This window comes from Triticum aestivum, unplaced genomic scaffold (genome assembly GCF_018294505.1).
Source record: "Triticum aestivum cultivar Chinese Spring unplaced genomic scaffold, IWGSC CS RefSeq v2.1 scaffold22780, whole genome shotgun sequence".
NCBI lineage: Eukaryota > Viridiplantae > Streptophyta > Magnoliopsida > Poales > Poaceae > Triticum > Triticum aestivum.
This window is the reverse complement of record NW_025234474.1, coordinates 888-7,032: the sequence shown is the minus strand read 5'-3', so window position 1 is coordinate 7,032 and position 6,145 is coordinate 888. Positions and strand designations below refer to the sequence as shown.

Sequence of the window (6,145 nt, the reverse complement as noted above, 5' to 3'; positions counted from 1 at the left end):
TTCGTGACCGGGTCGCTCTTGGCGAGGCCAGGGTTCTACACGTTTCGTCAAGCTCTCAATTTTGCAGATGTGTTCACAAAAGGTTTGCCAACGCATGTCTTCCTGGTAGCGTTCTGGCTGACGGGGATGTTATCTTGACATTGTAACCCCCGCAAAAGAAAAACAATTGACATTGTATGTGCCCAGTCCATGTGTTGTACTTTATGTAGTCTCTTGCTCATGTACTCGATCTCATATTCTTTATGTGACTGCATTGTTTTGTGATGAGAATGGCCCAGAATCTATGTGGGTTAAAAATGCACAATGCTTATTATGTGCTTGTTATCAGTTGTGAAATGTTTTTTCCCCTCTTGCATTACCTTTTCTTTTGAGATAAATCCTCTTTTTTTTGCGGGTGGAGATAATCCTCTTACATTACAAGAAACTTGCGAAGGAACCTGGGCCGAGCCCAGCTCAGCTCAACTCGACTTCCCTTTTCCCTCTGCCGAAAGACCTACACTTCTACCTCACCTCCGCCGCCACTGCATCTAGGGTGAGCTCCCGGCCGGCGTCCTTGGCGGAGGTCGCAACACCAGGAACGAAGCGTCCCCGCCGCCGCCATCAGCACAACTCCCAGCCGCTGCCGGCGCGGCGACCATGGCGGCAGAAGGAGCAACTCCTCTCCTCAACAACCTCCCAGATGAGATCGTCATCTGGGAGATCCTCGTCCGCCTCGACCCCAAATCGCTCCTCCACTGTCGCGCCGTCCGCCGTGCCTGGCGCTGCGCCACGTTCTCCCTCCCTTCCTCCTTGCCCACCATGCCCGACAACCCGCCCTCCCCATCTTCTCCAGCGGCAGAGACAGTCACATCCTCTCCATCGACCACCGGGCCGCTCAGCCTCAGTTTCACATGGTCGCCCGCCATGACTCCCTTCATTTTGGAGTCCTCCTGCGATGGCCTCCTCCTCTCCAGGACTCACAGGCCTTACTGGAGCCCGTCTGGAACCTTTCATTCTGAAAGCAGCCTCGCCGTCTATAACCCGGCCACAGGTGAGCATGCGTACCTAGGCCTGCTACCGTGGGGCTTCAGTATCTTGGGGATGTACCCACACCGCCCTACCGCCGAGTACCGGCTGCTACTCACCAACTCCAGGGTTCCTGAATACCAAATTGGTTGTTATGTCCTTACGCTGGGCTCCGACCAGCCATTGAGGTACATTGGGTGGCTGGAAATAGTAAAAGCGTTGTGCATCGAGACACCGCCCGCCCTATTTCGTGATAGCCCTGCATTGGTTCCCAGTGAAGCATAGAAAACATGTATTGGTATTCGACACCGAGGCCGAGTCGTTCCGGCACATGCGTGCTCCATTTGTTCTTGGCGGCGGTGACTCTGGCCTGTTGGAGATGGATGGCACACTCAGCATCCATAGCCTTGATGATGACACCGAAATAGTTAATATATGGGTGTTGCAGGATTACAGAAGCGAGGTTTGGGATTTGAAGTACCGAATCAAATTGCCAGCTGCAGAAATCAGGGAGCAGTTTGAAGACAGTGCTGAAAGTTGGGATTTGGACGTTGTTTCGCAGGATGGTGACGTCTTCTTGCTGGTCAATTTTGGTGGGTGGCTGGTTCGCGTCGACAGTGATGGCAAATTGATTGACAGTTTCAGTTATGGTGATAGAGAACTGTGGATGTATGAGTATCGGCTCAAACAAAGTCTTGTCCAGCATACCTCGTTTCCTCGCCTTTGATCTGATGGCTGTTGAGTGAGATGGTGCTTCTTTCTGCCTAGCTGTCATTATCCTCATGAGCTGCACTATCTATGGATAGGTCCAAGTATGTGCATTGATGCATACCCTCTCCATTTCTAAATATAAATCTTTTTAGAGATTTCAATATGGACTACGTATGGATGTATGTAGACGTATTTTCGAGTGTAAATTCACTCGTTTTGCACCATATGTAGTTCATATTGGAATCTTTAAAAAGACTTATATTTAGGAACGGAGGGAGTATAAGTAATGATCAGAAGCTCTGGCTGTAATGAAATCTATGCTTTTCTTGGCAACCATTTGGCTGAAGTGGCTACCGTGTGTGAAGGTGCTAAAATCAAGTTCTCATTGTGCTCTTCTTTGGAAATATTTGCCAATTGGTCCCCCTCATGTGTCTATTTTCTAGAGCTGAGTGGTTTGGCTTAGCTTTATTTTAATTATATTGTGATCTTCTTAGTACTCTGTTGTTAAGACTATCTATATCTCTCACGTCACCATTTCTTGAACTAAAGAATTGACTTTACCTTTTCATCTAGTGGTCTTCTTAGTAAACAATATTTAGGGAGTTAATTTCCTGTTCCTATCTTATGAAACAATGTCCCATATTTTACTTGTTGACTTGCAAGCTGCATCTGATTTTAAAAGACCTTGGAATACTAGCAGCTATATTAAATGATTGTATCATAGTCAACTGCTGAATGAAATATTCTGTCATAATTCATTTTTCTTCATGAATCAATTGCATATTGTTAGGTAGGTCTTACGGATACTTTAAGCTCATCATTATAGTGAGAACCTGACATGCTTATATTTTTCGCCTTCCAAGGAGCTGCAGTAAACTGCAACCTATTTTTTTTTATGAATGCCATTTTGTGCTTCCGTCCTGACTCCATTTTTATGTTGCACTGCTTGGACTGATCACTTACTGTGTTACTTTTCCTGCTAATCATTTTTAGAAATGGTGCTTCATTAGTTGAAGGAACAAAGTTGTACTAGTAAGCACAAGAAAGGTTTGTCATTGTCAAGCCCATGTTCCCACATTGAGTTCATGTCTCAAGCAGGACAGCATGGGCCTGTTGTGTGGCAATACATGTGTAGAAGTAGGTTGAAAGCCACTCTGATCATTTGCTTCGGATTTTAATTTTAGAAATATGTCAGTCCAGTATGTGGGCCTGCTATTTTACAATGGCAATCGCGAAGTCTCTTCACCTAAAACTGCATTCCATCCTCTTTGGTCTGTGCTCTGTGTTGATTGGATCATACTATGGAGCAAAATTGTTCAGAATGAACATGATCATGGAGATGTAAGGCAAGAGTAATCTGAGAATTCAGAGTAGTAGTTGGAATATTGACCAGTGGGCGAGAGCTGCAGGTGATTCATGGAATGGAAGGCACATGCACAACTGCTGGTTCTCTGAAGGGCCAATGGCCGAACTTTTATTAGATAGAAAAGAGAGAAATACAGTCTGGTTAGCAGTCTAGGCGCACTAGAGCTGAAAACCGAAAAATAGAATACGAGTTACAGCGGTACAGAGACTGCCCCTGGCTACAGCTTAACCCAGGTGGCATGCAGAACCAACTAGGCACCGAGGTCTACAATGCATCCCGCCGATCGCCAAACGGCAATGTCTTCACAGGCCAGATCCAGCACCATGTCCGCGCTGCTCGCTATCTGATCGAATATCCTGGAGTTCCTTTCCCTCCACAGCCGCCAGTGCATCAGAATAGCAATAGTGTCAAAATTACGACGCGTCATCTTGGGCACTCCGGCTCTGGCCTGAAGCAATAATGTCTTCACAACTGCCGGTTCTCATTGTACATCTATAAATTCTTTGCCTGGTTATATATCTCTTGGAGATCATTGGTTGTGATGTTGGTGACTTTTACAGTCTAGCATGACCTCAGAGTTCACAAATTGATAGTTAGATACCAACCAGAGTATATAATCCACACTTTCCAAAAATCCCAGATGAAGTTTACCCTCTGCCTGCTTGCACTGATGGCTCTTCGGCCTTGACAGTTGAGTTGTATGGTCAGTTAGAAATGCTCTGGAAGCATCTAGTTGGTTTTATAACTGTAGTGCTTTGCTGCTCGCATGACATGGTATTCCCCTCGCGTCCCCGCGGCCTTCACTAGGTTACACCAAGATGATACAATGTAGTAATTAATGGGGAGGAAAACTCCTAGTTACAAGCAGGCTACTGGTAAATAATGCAGAACACAGACGCATTCAGGAAAAGAAAAGAGAAAAGGAGCTTCCACAAATGAAACCTCCAGCAAGAATAAAAAGTCTGCTGATCTGCCGATGCTACGTGCAGTCTTCATGTTGTAGGAAGTAATGTAGACACTATACAGATCCATGGTTAGCTCAGTTTTCAATTAACAAGATAGGGACTCTTCCTTTTGAATCTGTAAGTAATATCCGCCAAACGATGAATATTTAGAACTGTTTAGCTATGGCAAACTAGCAAACCCAACCAACGTTTATTGTGACTCACTTTCCCTTCTTTTCAGAAGTGTTCAAATAGGAATTTCAAGCAGTTATATTCTAGGAAACAGGACCATAGAAGAACCTGCAAGTTTTTGGCAAGTCACAATTAGTATCTACTGAACACTGCAAAGATTCCACAAAATCTTAGGGAACACCACAAATATAAGGTGCTTATTTGAATTATTAGGCCAACAATATGGTGAATAAGCCAGTTGAAACAAGGACAACTGCACAAGTGTCTGTTCAAACGCTTTGATCCCCTATCCCTATGAATTCCAGTATTTAAAGGGCCCGGGAGGAAACGCTTTGATCCCCCTATCACATGTCATGTCATGCTGCAATTCTACCTCTGAATCTTGTTTCCCGTAATCCCATAGTACAATCTACACTATATCAGTGCGGCAACATATAAGCTGAATCAACCGAGAGATAATTGAGTAAGCGCTTTCCTTAAAACGAAAAAGATAGAATTCCAGAAGCCAATCAAGGATATTGTTCTTTCAGAAGCTTGTACTTTCTTTTCAGTTTGAAAGCTCTGATATATTCCCCTGTGTGTTTTACCATTTGATATGTGTGTTCTAGGCGTCCAATTCATATCCATTTTGCAGTTCCTAGAGTTACAGTTCTCATAGTGCTCAGTTCATGCACAAGCTTGTTATCTTCCATGTAACTTATATATGTCGTAGCTTTTGTTCCTGCCATGAAGTCATGAAGAGCCTTCTTCCTCTGTTTACGTCAGCTTGAAGAGCAATTTCATGACCTCGCAGGATGAAGTTACGAGGAGTGATCAGATTTGGATGCAAATTCCCTGCGCCTCTGAAAGGTACTACCATAGATATATTGATACAATTTCTCCATGGCAATTTGGATACACCTTTGATATATATATATATATATATTCAGGTAAGGAAAATATGCTCAACTTTAAGGAGCTTATGTTTGTAACAAACAGAAGACAGATGAACAAAACTGTATGCTGGTGCCTCGTGGTACTGCAACCTTAGTTTTGCAATTTGTTATTTGTTCGATTTCGGTGTTACTGCAGAAAAAGCAGCTAGATGGGTCTGCTAGATTCAGAAGTCTACATAGTAGTTTTGCTATGAAAGAAAGTGGTTTAGAACTCAATCTCTAGGTATGCTGCAACAGTAAGCAGAGAACAGTGGTTGAAATGGAAGTACATGCACAACTATCAGTTCTCACACCCTGGCTCTATAAATTCTTCACCACAAACGGCTGCATCAAGTCTGGGTTTGTTCTTTCAGATTGAGTTGTGAAGCTGTAGTTTAGCTTGTTTTTGTCATTTAATTTTAGTAGGAGCAATTCAAGGAAGGATAGATCTGCATGGGCCTTCAGGACCGGATTGGGCAGGCCCTGCAGGATGGCCCCCTGGATGGTTGGGTCTGGTTCCACCTGGTGGGACTGGGTTTCCTGATGACCCTTGTTGGGGAACGTAATAATTTCAAAAAAATTCCTACGCACATGCAAGATCATGGTGATGCATAGCAACGAGAGGGGAGAGTGTAGTCCACGTACCCTCATAGACCGTAAGCGCAAGCGTTTATCAACGCGGTTGATGTAGTCGTACACCTTCACGCTCTGTCCCGATCAAGTACCGAACGTATGACACCTCCGCGTTCAGCACACGTTCAGCTCGATGAAGTCCTCGCCTTCTTGATCCAGCAAGAGGGGCGAAGTAGTAGATAAGTTCCGGCAGCACGACGGCGTGGTGACGGTGTTGGTGAAGAACAATCTCCGTAGGGCTTCACCTAAGCACTACGAAAACTATGAGGGAGGATAAACTAAAGGGGACGGGGTTGCAGGCACACGGGGTCGAAACTTGGAGTAAAAGCCTTCTCAAAGTCGGTTTTGCCCGAAAGGCAAGAGTCCTACACGGACTCCAG

General features: G+C 44.8%; 1 pseudogene; it reads left to right on the top strand.

Moving 5' to 3' along the window:
• Positions 1-505: 505 nt before the first annotated feature.
• Positions 506-1,732, top strand: LOC123176181 (uncharacterized; annotated as a pseudogene).
• Positions 1,733-6,145: the final 4,413 nt, after the last annotated feature.